This window comes from Pleurodeles waltl, chromosome 12 (assembly GCF_031143425.1).
Source record: "Pleurodeles waltl isolate 20211129_DDA chromosome 12, aPleWal1.hap1.20221129, whole genome shotgun sequence".
NCBI lineage: Eukaryota > Metazoa > Chordata > Amphibia > Caudata > Salamandridae > Pleurodeles > Pleurodeles waltl.
The window spans coordinates 289,395,368-289,408,092 of NC_090451.1; the positions used below are offsets into that span (position 1 = coordinate 289,395,368).

General features: G+C 43.1%; 1 protein-coding gene across 1 annotated transcript in view; it reads right to left on the reverse strand.

The window, feature by feature from the left end:
* Positions 1-12,725, reverse strand: part of SLC6A2 (solute carrier family 6 member 2) — an 821,779-nt gene that overhangs the window by 534,151 nt on the left and 274,903 nt on the right. The gene's annotated exons all lie outside the window — the stretch shown is intronic.

Below are 12,725 nucleotides of genomic sequence, written 5' to 3' on the forward strand. Positions count from 1 at the left end.
AATGGACGCAAGGACGCCTTTTGGGCTAATTAAATAGCATTAAATGCAACAGGACATACACTGCAGCTTGAAGAAAGGTTTGCACTCACTAAATGTACTCCTCCAATAGGATTTTTACTCCATATTACTCTTAATTATGTGAGCAGGGGTAACCGTGGTATTATTGGTAAGTGTGCATCAAAGAGTAATGTAGCATTACTGTAATTACTCCGATTACTCTAGCAGAGTCAACATTTCCTCCAGGCCTATTATTTAGAAAAGTAAAACAGGGTTCAAATATCTAGAAAAGTAGCAATCTGCACCTTGAATTTATAGCAAAAAGAGTGACCTTTTGAGAGACGTTTATATAAGAAAGAGAAGCCAGAATGCTTTTAATGGCTATCATACTCAGTAAGCAAACGGAAAATAGTAAAAAAAAAAAGGACTTACTAGACTTATAATTTTTCAAAGCTGTTTAAACAGAGTTGACCTAATGTCTGACCATTATATTACTATGATGTGAAAGTGACAACTTAGGTCTTTTGATCAATAAACATTCAACCGACCACATGTCATGAGGCCAGGTTTCAACAAGTACTGATATTTCAGATTACTCTGATCACACTGCAACTTTAATAAAAACAGTTCTGGTTGAAGTCATCATCAAGTCATGGGCCCATTTGACAGCTATATAACCACAATACATTGCTATTATCACAACATGATTTTTGTATTTGTAGTCTAGAATGCCACTCTGTATGAAGAATAGGGACACTTAAAGACTTTAAAAGATATGACTGAAGAATTCTTGACACACTTATCTTTAATGGACATCATCCAGGCAATTTTTTCTTATAACTAAAGCATCATGTGGCAGTGCACTGTCATTGCAGGCAGCACATTTTCCATTGAAATCACCACTAAATTTGCACAGACTTACAGTTTTACTGATAAAACTATAAATATAAAGCATTTGTTCAATGTCAAGTAAAGTGTCTTAATTTGTTTTGATCATACTAAAACCTTTGCTCTCATCACAGTTCAGAATTACAAAAAGTGCTTCATTTTTGCTATCTTACGCTCTCTAGGACCCCGACATCCACAACTTTGGAGACAGGAATGATATGGTTGATAGTGGTCACGGCTGTCAAACAATATAATAAGATAAGCTCTCCAATACTGCTGAACAAACAATATAATATAATAAGATAAGCTCTCCAACACTGCTTCAGGCTGCAAATAGACCTACACTGAGAGTACCTCTCCATCAAATACAGGTCTCATTGCCAACACTAAGCTCTCTGTTGAAAAAGGTATTTAGTAACTTATGCTATTGTATGCTGATTGGACAAACTCCTGTATTCTGTTAAAGCAAATAAACAGGGTAATAATACATGAGCATTACCTTAGCTGTGATGGATTTCTCCCAATCATGACAGTGAACTATGAAGTGACTATAGAACCCAAGAGGAATGATCCAAAATGATGGAAGTTGGGTTGCTTCTGACTCTTGAACCATCGATAAACCACAGAGCAGGGGGCAACAGAAATACTTAGCATGGTTATCTAGTCACAATTCTATTGTTGGGATTCAAAGAAAAAAAGATAAAGTCCTAAGTTATGTATTGAAAATATAGTGATGCTGCAGCAAGGAGACAGCTACCTTACACAGCAATGCCCTTCTGATTACCCCAGATGAGAAGATCCCTGCCTCCTGATATTACAGTACCCTTCATCTGCCTTCCAAACTGCCCAACACCTCACTCTCATTCACATCTTGAAGTCTCAGACTGAATGCACTGGAAACATTCTTCACTGGTTTTTCCCTTAACTCTCCTACTTTTCATTAGGGCACCGCCAAGTCCCAGATGATCCCTATCACCTGCAGAATCCAACAGGGTTCCATCCTGCCACATTCATCCTAAGCCTCCACATGGATCCTGGTGGCTCTATTTTGACGATACATAAATTTACTTTTGCTTTGCTCCAAACATCCAATGTCTCAAACACTGCCTGCACCTCTTACAGGCTTAAATGTTTAGTGCATACCTAAATCTCAACCCCACCAACACAGAATTCCTGCTATTTTCCTAAAACGAGAAGCAAGAAATATTCCAAACATGGGTTAATGATATAAACCTTGACACCTTCAAACCTCAACTTTCACCAATTCCAAATTATTTGGCATTATCCTGGATGCTAGTCTCAACCCCATGGAGCATCTTACCAAGAAAACAAAGAAGGCTTGATACCAGCTCTCTGTACTAAAGACAGCTGAACATCAGAAAGTGATTTCTGAATTGCTGTTCAAGCCCTCGAATGTTTACACCTGGATAATAGACACACGCTGGTCGATGGCTTTCCAGAGTCAACACTAGCCCCTTTAAGGGCATCCTGTACAAAACAGTATGGGGGTCATTCTGACCCCGGCGGTCAAGGACCGCCGGGGCCGGGGTCGGCGGGAGCACCGCCAACAGGCTGGCGGTGCTCCGCAGGGCATTTTGCCCGCGGCGGTATGGCCGCGGTCAGAACAGGAAAACCGGCGCTGTCCCGCCGGTTTTCCGCTGCCCTGATGAATCCCCCATGGCGGCGCAGCTTGCTGCGCCGCCATGGGGGATTCCAACCCCCTCACCGCCATCCTGTTCCTGGCGGTTCAGACCGCCAGGAACAGGATGGCGGTGAGGGGTGTCGTGGGGCCCCCGGGGGCCCCTGCAGTGCCCATGTGGCATGGGCACTGCAGGGGCCCCCGTAAGAGGCCCCACTTTGAATTTCAGTGTCTGCTTAGCAGACACTGAAATTCGCGACGGGTGCTACTGCACCCGTCGCACCCTTCCCACTCCGCCGGCTCCATTCGGAGCCAGCTTCCTCGTGGGAAGGTCTTTCGACCGCGGAGCGGCCATATGGCGGTTCCCGCCAGGCGGGCGGTGCCCGCCGCCCGCCGGCCTCAGAATGAGGCCCCATGTCTCATCCACTGCATGAAGAAATTTTTTCAGTTCACCCCCATCCCAATTGAACTCCACTGACCCCTCTTGCATGCCTGCAACATCTTCTAAACCACCTGATGATTTACAAAGCCATCACAAGGTGCACCCCTGACTACGATTTGACAACCTCATGATCTCCGGTGGCTCTCGACACACCCACAGCCACAGCACCATCAGACTAAAGGCAAACAAATTTAGAAAAGAAAACAACAAGGCAACAGGCTTTTTTTAACTATGCACCAAGGATCTGGAACACAATTCAAATATCCATCAGGACCACCCTGACCCTTCTCATATTCCTGGCCTGGTACCTTACATCTCTGCCTAAGACCTCATCTCTGGGATTCTGCAAGGATCCTCCCTGAGCCCGATCCTCTTCAACACATACATGGTTCATTTAGCCAGCATTATCCGCTCTCACAACCTCAACATCCTCTCCTACACTGAAGATACGCAACTCATTCTTTCCCCCACAGAAAAGTCACCCAGTACGCACATCAAGTTCAATGCCTGCATGACAGAAATTGCCCATTGGATGAAGACAAACTGTCTAAGGCTGAATACTAACAAGAACATAATTGCAATCTACAGGAAGAGCACATGATCTTAGGACTTCACCTGGTGGCCAACAAAGCTAGGACTGACATCAAGTACCCAGGCTAAGAACCTCAGGGTCGCCCTCTAAGCTTCAATCCACAAAAAACTGACCAGAAGACTGCACACTATTCAGAACTTGGTGGCCAGAATCACTCTCAACATCCCACACTGCACTCGCATTGCTCTGCACCTGAAGGAACTCTACTAGCTTACCCATTTGTAAATGAGCACAATTACAAACTCCTCACCCACTCTTTCAGGGCACTACATAATACTGCCACTCATACCTCAACAATTGCATCTGCTTTCACAAACATTCCAGACATCTCCATTCATCCAGAATCCAAATTGCACACACCCCACGTATCCAGAAAACCATATCTGGCTGTTGGGCCTTCTCCTACATCGCTCCTAAAATGTAGAACCACCTGCTGCTACACATAGGAGCCTCTGGGGTAATTTTAGGGAGCTCATCCTCAGACTGATCAGTAGAATCGTCGCCACTGGAGATTAAGACATCTCTATCAATGACCATCTTCCTTGGGCAGTCGCTCTCTTGCCTCTTTCGGTTCAACTCAGCCACGGTTTCCACTGCTCTCTGCTGTCCTCTCCGTGCCTCAGTTTTAGTTGGTGTGCCTCCCAGGATGTGTTGCCTTTTTTTTCTGTCTGTCTTCTTTCATACAGTTTTATCTGTGGGCATGGGGCAGCTAGGGTCATGGCGCTCTTGGACATCTAGCCAGTCCCATATGGCTTGAGGTGTATGAAAGAATTGCTTTCCTTCAGTAGTAGAGATTCTGAGGCAAGCAGGGAACACCATGACATACTTGACATTTAACTGTCTTAGTTTTGCTTTAGCCTCTGTGAACATTGCTCTTTGTTTCTGTATACCCTTGGTAAAGTCCGGGAAGATCATCACTTTATGATTGTCTATTGTTATCTCTTATTTCTCTCTTGCTTTAGCTAGGATATGATCTTGATCCCGGTAGTGTAAGAGACAAGCAACAATCGGTCTCAGCGGCATGCCAGGTTGAGGCGGTTTCCCTGGTACCCCATGCGCCCTTTTCAAAGCATAAAAGGCTGAGAGTCCCTCTGATGCTACTTCTTCTTGCAGCCACTTCTCTAAGTAAGTTATTGTGTTTCTCACCTCCGTTTTTTCAGGCATCCCCACAATTCTGATGTTCTCCTCCGGGAACTATTTTCGCTGTCTTCTGCTTGAAGTTCTAAAGTCCGGCCTTTCTTATCCATGTCTGCAAGCTGTCAGTGTACAGTGTTCACCTTGTTAAGCTCTGAAATATTCTCTGTTGCCATCACTCTTTCAGCCAGTTTTCGATGGTCATCTTTTAACAGATTCAGATCCACTCCCAGCGCATCTATCTTGGTTTCAAGCGATTCTCTTGTGGTGGTGATGGCTTGCAAAATGTCCATCAGCGTGGGGTCCCGTTGGGTCATCTCTGTAGCAACCTTTTGGCTGTCTGGGTGTGCTTCACTGTTCTCTTCTGTTTCTTCTGCCTCGTCCTTCTTTTTAGTCATTTTGCCCATAATTGTTAGGTGAGGGGTATCTGGTTCCATAGGGGGGGCCCGTCAGAAATATCAGCGCCGGTCTGATGAGGAGCATGCCCAATGATGAAGCATGACATCCTATTGGATGTGTGAAGGCTTTTTCTTCTGACAGAAGAGTTTCCCTTTGTTTCGTTTTTTCTTGTTGGAACAGTGTACCTTATATTTGTTGCATAGGGTATCTGGTTACCTCAGTACCGTGCTATACTGGCTGCCTCCCACCGCTCGTGCTGTAGTCCTCTCACCCCGGGCCCTCAGGGTGCCCCTTGTACAGGGTTTAGCGCTCTGTCGCTAGCACCCGGTCGTCAGTATCACAAGTTCAGGGCTCAGTCTCTTATGGTCACAGGGGGTTATTAAATTGGTCGCAGTCGATGGTGTTATGGGCGCTACTGGACGCTTAGTTCAGTGTCTCTGCATCCCCCATGCGACTAGACCGGAGATGTTTGCAGCTAGGTCCTCCCTCAACGATAGCTTATAGTGACGCTTGGTATTAATCCATGAGCTGCATGTGTCTCTTAATTGATGGTCAGAGGGCCCTTACTCTTTTCGTGGCGGCCCTCTAATTCAGTAGTTATTCAGCCCTCTCTAGGCTGCTGGTGCTTCTGGCACGCACTTTCGTCCCCGCACCTGCTTCATAAATGTCTTGTCGCTCCCTGAAAGCACTATGCTGGCTTCGATTACGCTACAGCTCCCCTGTTTTGCTGCCGCTTATGACCCTTGGGGCGCTGTTCTAAGCTCACTGTTCCATGTGAAAGTCTACCTTGTCACTACGGGGCCTCTTCTGCATCGCAGAACTTTCTTCCATTTTGTTTTGCCCTGGACACTATTCCGTCAATCCAGCCTCCTCGCATCTGCCCAGGTCCCCGAGGTAAAAGGGGTTTGCAGTAGGGGTTCTGCCTCTCTCTCAACTGCTTGCCTCACCGAACTCCCACACAGCTACTCACCTCCACGGTTTGGGTCCATCACCAGGGGAAATGCCCATAGTTCTCGCCCAAAGGCTTTGTCGCGTGCTAACTCCTCCCCTTCTCACCTCTGACACTCCGTCTTGTAGAGGAGGCGCTGTCTGCCGCGCACTCCACTAGTGCTCTGCAGTGTTCTGCATTGCGATCAGGCCAGTCTTTACCATTCTGAGGCTTCTAGAATCTCTTTCTGGCCTCCGCAATCTCGCCGCCTCTCTCCAGGCTGGGCACCGCCATATTGTCTCTGCTCCCCCTCGGTGGGTCACCTCTAGGCTTGGCTCCGTCTCTGGTGCGGTTTCTTGTATTTTGGGCTTAGCATCGCCGCCCTGACAACTTGAGGCAAGGAGTTTCATTGGCCCCCACTGTGTTATGGCCCTCGGATAGTCAGGATCTTTAGGGTTGTTGGGTCACCAGGCGGGAGCTCGAAGGCTCACGTCTTACTCCATCGGTTCCTGGCCATGCCCCCTTTCAACTGCACTCCTTGGTGGTGATTCCTCATGAATCCAGAAGTGATCTTGAAGAAATCTAAAGTCTGGCGTTTTGGGTTCAAACTTATACCCCTTTCTGCCTTTGAAGTTGCCCAACATCAAAGAAAAGTCTCTGTTATTTACAGGATCCTGCCTTGCCCAGGCAAGGCCCCAGACACAGACCAGGGGGTCAGAGACTGCATTGTGTGAGGGCAGGCACAGCCCATTCAGATGTAAGTGACCACTCCTCCCTCCACTCTAGCCCAGATGGCCCATTGGGATATGCAGGCTGCACCCCAGGTCCCTTTGTGTCACTGTCTAGTGGAGATTCACACACAGCCCAACTGTCAGTCTGACCCAGACATGGAATACCTAAGCAGGCAGAGTCACAGGATGCTTTAAACAAGAAAATGCACCCTTTGCAGAAGTGGCATATTCAAACTAAAAATCTAGAAACCACCTTCAGTAAAGGAAGTATTTTTAAATTGTGAGCTCAGAGACCCCAAACTCCATATTTCTTTCTGCTCTCAAAGGAAAACTGCACTTTAAGTATATTTAAAGGCAGCCCCCATATTAACCAATGAGACAGATAGGCCTTGCAACAGTGAAAACCGAATTTGACAGTACTTCACTGTTAGGACATGTACAAACACATCAGTACATGTCCCACCTTTAACATAAACTGAGCCCTGCCCTTGGGGCTACCTAGGGCCTACCTTAGGGGTGCCTTACATGTATAAAAAGGGAAGGTTTAGGCTTGGCAAGTGGATACACTGGCCAAGTTGAATTGGCAGTTTAAAACTGCACACACAAACACTGCAGTGGCAGGTCTGAGCCATGGTTGCATGTTGGTGGCAAAATCAGTGCTACAGGCCCACTAGAAACATTTGATTTACAGGCCCTTGGCACCTCTAGTCTAGTGTACTTTACTAGGGACTTACTAGTAAATCAAATATGCTAATCATGGAAAAGCCAATCACCAATACAATTTACACAGAGAGCATATGCACTTTAGCACTGGTTAGGTTGTAAAGTGCCCAGAGTCCTAAAGCCAACAAAAACTGGTCAGAAAACAATAAGAGGAAGGGGGCAAATAGGTTGGGGATGACCTTCAAAAGGGGCCAGTTCCAACAGTACCCATCATCTACAACCACCGGCACAAGTTAAAGATTGCTGTTTAATAGTCAACATATTTGCACAATTCTTTAATGTTGTTGGTAGGGAATAGCACCTGTAATGAGAATTTATGGATCAGTAGAAGTCTTTAAAATAGGTTCCAATGTACTCAAGTTGCTATTACTGTAGCATAGCAAGGGAAAGCAAGAGTACATTTTTATTGAGGTTATACAGACATTAAACCACAAATACACTCTGAAGATTGTTAGGGCGTCAGACCTTTATAAGTAAACTTACAAGGGGACGCGAATAGGTAGATGAACCTTTTGACTCGCAATTAAGAAGTTCTTACCATAGGTCCAGTGCATCATCAATATTAGATACTCAATAATCAACAATCATTAATGATCAATAATAATCAATGGAGTCAGTAATTATCACACACCAGGACCTTTTAGTCATGAATAACCACAGCTTTAGTAAAGTTTAGAATGTTTATTTCCCTATATTAACAATGTTAAGGTCATGTAGATTAATCTCAAAACCAAATGGAACATATACAAAAACAACACTGGTTGTCCAAAGCAACGGAAGAAACGCAATCTAATCAAAGCTTGAATTACAACACATTCTAAAGTTACAGTGCAAATCAATAGCAGAGTCAGCTGCGTTAACGAGATGTAATACATGTAGTTAAGCAGAGAAATCCATCAAACATTAGTCTTTTCGTCATAAGTGAAAATCCTCAACTAACACTAAATTAGCATCAGCATGTTGGGCTTCATGCAAAACAATTTAGTAACATCAATTTGGAAAACATCTAACTATGGTCCTATCAAAACAGCTCAGTTGGTAGCTAGAAAGAAAAAGCAAATATGAATAATAATCATATTTAAATTTATACCTATACTCGGTATGGGTCAGCAAAGCAGGTTCAGTCTTCGTCCTCAGGACATCAGTCGATCAGAAAGGCATCCGATCTCAGTCAGGAAAATAGGGGCAAAGTCGTTAAGCATTAAAGTCAAGCACATCTCTAGTAAAGACGCATAGCAAAGTAATAACCTTTCAGTCAGAAAAAAGGCAGAACGTCTCTCTCCTAAAATCTGATGTCTTTTTCCTCTGTGGCGTTGTTATATCAAAGTCACCTGAACTATCCCCTAATTCCCGATTGGTCAATTAATCGTATGTTCACACTCTGTCCAATAACACTACTATACCAAATCTATGAATTTCTAATATTTCTTCGTTCTCATACTGATGATTGGTTCGCCTTACAATGTTCTCATCATCCGGTTCATCAGGTAACAATATTGTTGCATCTTCCACTCTAGTCAGTATCTTCATTGTTCTTGTCCTGGGAAAGTCAGTCTCAGGCACACTACACATAAAATGTTACATTAGCAAGAACATCATCTCCTAGCAGTTGGTTCACATGAAAAGCTTCAGTTAAGTACATTTAACAATACAATAGACATTTCACAGTTTAATTCACTTGGTCAGCATCTTTATTAAACACTAAGAAATACAGCTTCTGCATGAGGCCTGGCAAAATAGGCCAAGACATTCGCTAAGTTAAAGCTTACAATTAATAAGCTAAAGCATAATTCATAACCCTTAATATGACATGTTACTGCATTAGTCTAACACATATTTAATATTTCATAAGTTTTAATCATTGATCAGTACATTTCGTTAACAATGATGGCCATTCTTCGAGGTCACATTTTCAAATGTGTGCATTATTTTTCTACGTTATTTCATTTTCTACATAAACTCATTACTCATAATACATAAAAACTCATTATTAATTTTATTAAAGACACCTGCGCTAGCGATCCCTCCTCTGATGACTAAATATGTCATCACACTAACTATTACCCACAGATTTCTGCATTAGCTAAAACTTTCACAATTCAATTTCTTAATAATTTAGTTTTCCCCTCGAATTTTCCCTGTAAAATTTTTCCCTTTTCTTTTTTCCCCCCTCTGATTATTCTTTGACTTTTTCAATTTAATTCTTTTACACAACTTGCATAATCCCCATATCCTCAATAAACAAACCACACCAATTATTATTCCCTTTAATATTTTCAATAGAACCCCATTCCAAATGTTGCTGAGCCAATTTCCCACTGATGCAAACCCTTTGCTAACCTTTTCCCAAACACCAGGTTCTTTCAATTCTTTCAAATCAGCACTTGCATTAGTCAGATTAGTAAGTATGTCTCTTATCTCATTACTATTATCTGGTATATATGAACAGCAATGCCTAGAATTAATCATTCTTCAAACCCCACCAACCTTCGCTAAAAGAATGTCTAAAGCAAGATGATTTTGAAGAGTCATAGCTCTACCAGCAGCTAATTCCTTATCTATCAGGATTATGGCCCTGAAAAATTTGTCAGCATGTTATCCACAATAGCCGCAGCAATATTGGCGACAATCTTATGCGTGTAACTCCTATGGAGCCCTTCCTACAGTTGGGGATGGGCGACCTATATGTGTTTAGTTGACCGGTTGGACACTACGCTACATTGTAAGTGACTGCAACATTTTGCTTGGTTTATTTGATTTTGATAAACTATACTAGGTACTTTATTCCTTGTGATATAGGAGAAGTTTCTTTGTTTTTGATGGTCCTGAAGAAGCGTCATAGGATCTGTTACACCGTAAGACGCAAAACATGTTGACCAATATTTAGGTGTCTTTGAGATAGTTTCCCGCCCCTATTATTCTAGAAAGTGTTTGAGCATTATCTCAATTTATCACATTCAAGTTGTTTTTAAACTTGGTCTTATCCCCTTGGTGCCTATTAAATGAGTGATTCTTGTTGGGGTACAGAATTTTTTTTAACTCTCTCCTGTTTTGAGCCACTACCTGCCTGTAGGTTTTAGTTCCTCACATTCTACCACGGCAGTTATTATAAAAGATCTCTGTCAAAGAGCCCCCTCACAGGGAGCCCGTTAGACATTGCAGCGCCAGTCTGACGAGGAGCACTCCGATGATGAAGCATGACATCCGAATGGATGTGTGAGGGCTCTTGCTTCTAAACCAGTGGGTTTCCCATTTTTCTGCCAGGAACAGTGTATTAATTATTGCTTATCCACAATAGTAGACAACTTTCGAATCTTATTGGAATTCAGACTGACTCTGACTGAAGGAATCACCACTCCAAATATATCTCCCACTATTGCAGAAGAGGACTCCCTCCTCTGTCTCTCATGATGTAGTTCAATCACTTTCGGAAACTTTTTCAAATCCTCCACTCGATAAATCCTTGGGAAAACTATCCCCAAATAAAATGTCACATACCATCCTCTTGGAAGACGGTTTGATGGTAATTAGCATTAAGTCCACAAATATAGTAAGTCCCTGGAATTGCAGGGTCCTGCCCATTCAACATAAAAGTCAATTTACTCTGAAACAAAAACTCGTACCCACAAATAAAGTGTCAGTGTGCGATTTAGGCCTATATATACAAAGCTTCCCTACGTGTTGTGCATCTAAAGCTAATTTCCCTTGCTTTTTAATCGCACTATAAGCATAATCATTCTTGCAAGTCCTTTTCTCTAAGCCTTTTTCTAACTTCTCCTTTAACACTTTTCTCCTGTCATCTGTGTGATCTAAAAAGCTCTTCTCAGAAGGTGTAAGCAAACATGTCAGGTTATTTTTACATGCATAAGCTGTGCCAAACGTCAATGTAGGTTCGAAGAACACTCTAACTAATACTATGTCATTCTCCTTAGCTACTTTACTCAAATACCTAATTATTATAGGAACAAACGAAAACACAACATCGTGATTTAAATAGAAGTACTGAATGTACTCCTGGTTATAAAACCTTGTTAGTAACAGACTACAACTTATCCCGTATGTTAAAGATAAGCTATGATATGTAACTCCTTTCTCAACTGATGAAGGAATCTGCATACACAAAACAATCATCGCATCCATTGTCACAACATACTCACTCAACAAGCGATAGAAAACGTTAGAAGAAAGCTGTCTCTGCGCATTAGTATCGCCATGCAAATATTTCTCATCTAACTTAAACTTCTCTAATGCCGTTAGTGCAGTAGTCGTCTCAAAAGCAGAAGTATGGTTGGCTCCTTTTGTATCAAGAACAGACATACCCACAATCACCACCACAAACAATATTCCACACATAATTGCCAAACGAATGCTCATATATTTACAGCGCCTCACACCTCTACCTTGTTGACTAATGTAACTCACGATCTGTAAGGAATCAGAAAGCAGAAGAAATTTAGAAAAACTTGCAGCAAAAATAGACAATTCTTCTTTCAGCAGTTCAGTTTCACTTCGAGGATCTCCTTTTTTTTGTCAAAATCGGTTACCAGCTTTGTCAAAATCAGGTTTCAAAAGTCAAAACAGGTTATCAATGTCTGTTCTGGTTACTTCAACAGTCTCTTTCTCAAAAGTTTTCTCTCAGTTTGTTTCAACAGTTCAGTTCATCACCTTACTTCACGTGCCAAAATACTGACCCGGAACTTCTTTATCAAAACAAAAAGATAAAAACTCTTGCTGCCATTCATTTGTAGTTACATACGCCCATCCAGGACCTGTGTATCTTCGACTTGCTATTCTCTTTCTCTTCAATTTTGGATCACTATTCAGCTCTCCTTCACTTAGATCTTCTTTCCTTGTGGTATCTATTTCTTCCTCAATTGTTGGTTTGACAACCACCTCTTTCCCTTTCTCCACTTGCAATTCCGACCACTTACCTCCTTTCAGTGGATCCTTTGTCAGTATCCTCTTCAGGGTTGAACTTGAGCCTTTTCCTTGTTCCGTGGTGTTTTCTCTTGACTGACCTGCAACCGGTTCAGGAGGAGTCAGATCACTTTGGGGCTCATTACAAGTCCGGTGGTAAAAAAACAACTACCGCCCGACGACGGCCGCCAAAAGACAGTCGCCGCGGCTACCAGCCATCAGCCGGATTTTGACCACAGCTGGATTTTGGCCAGAAGGATGGCAGAAAATCCATCTGTGGCCATGCCGGCAGATGGCGGTAAGGTGGCGCTGGGGGAAGGGGCGGGGAAGACCTT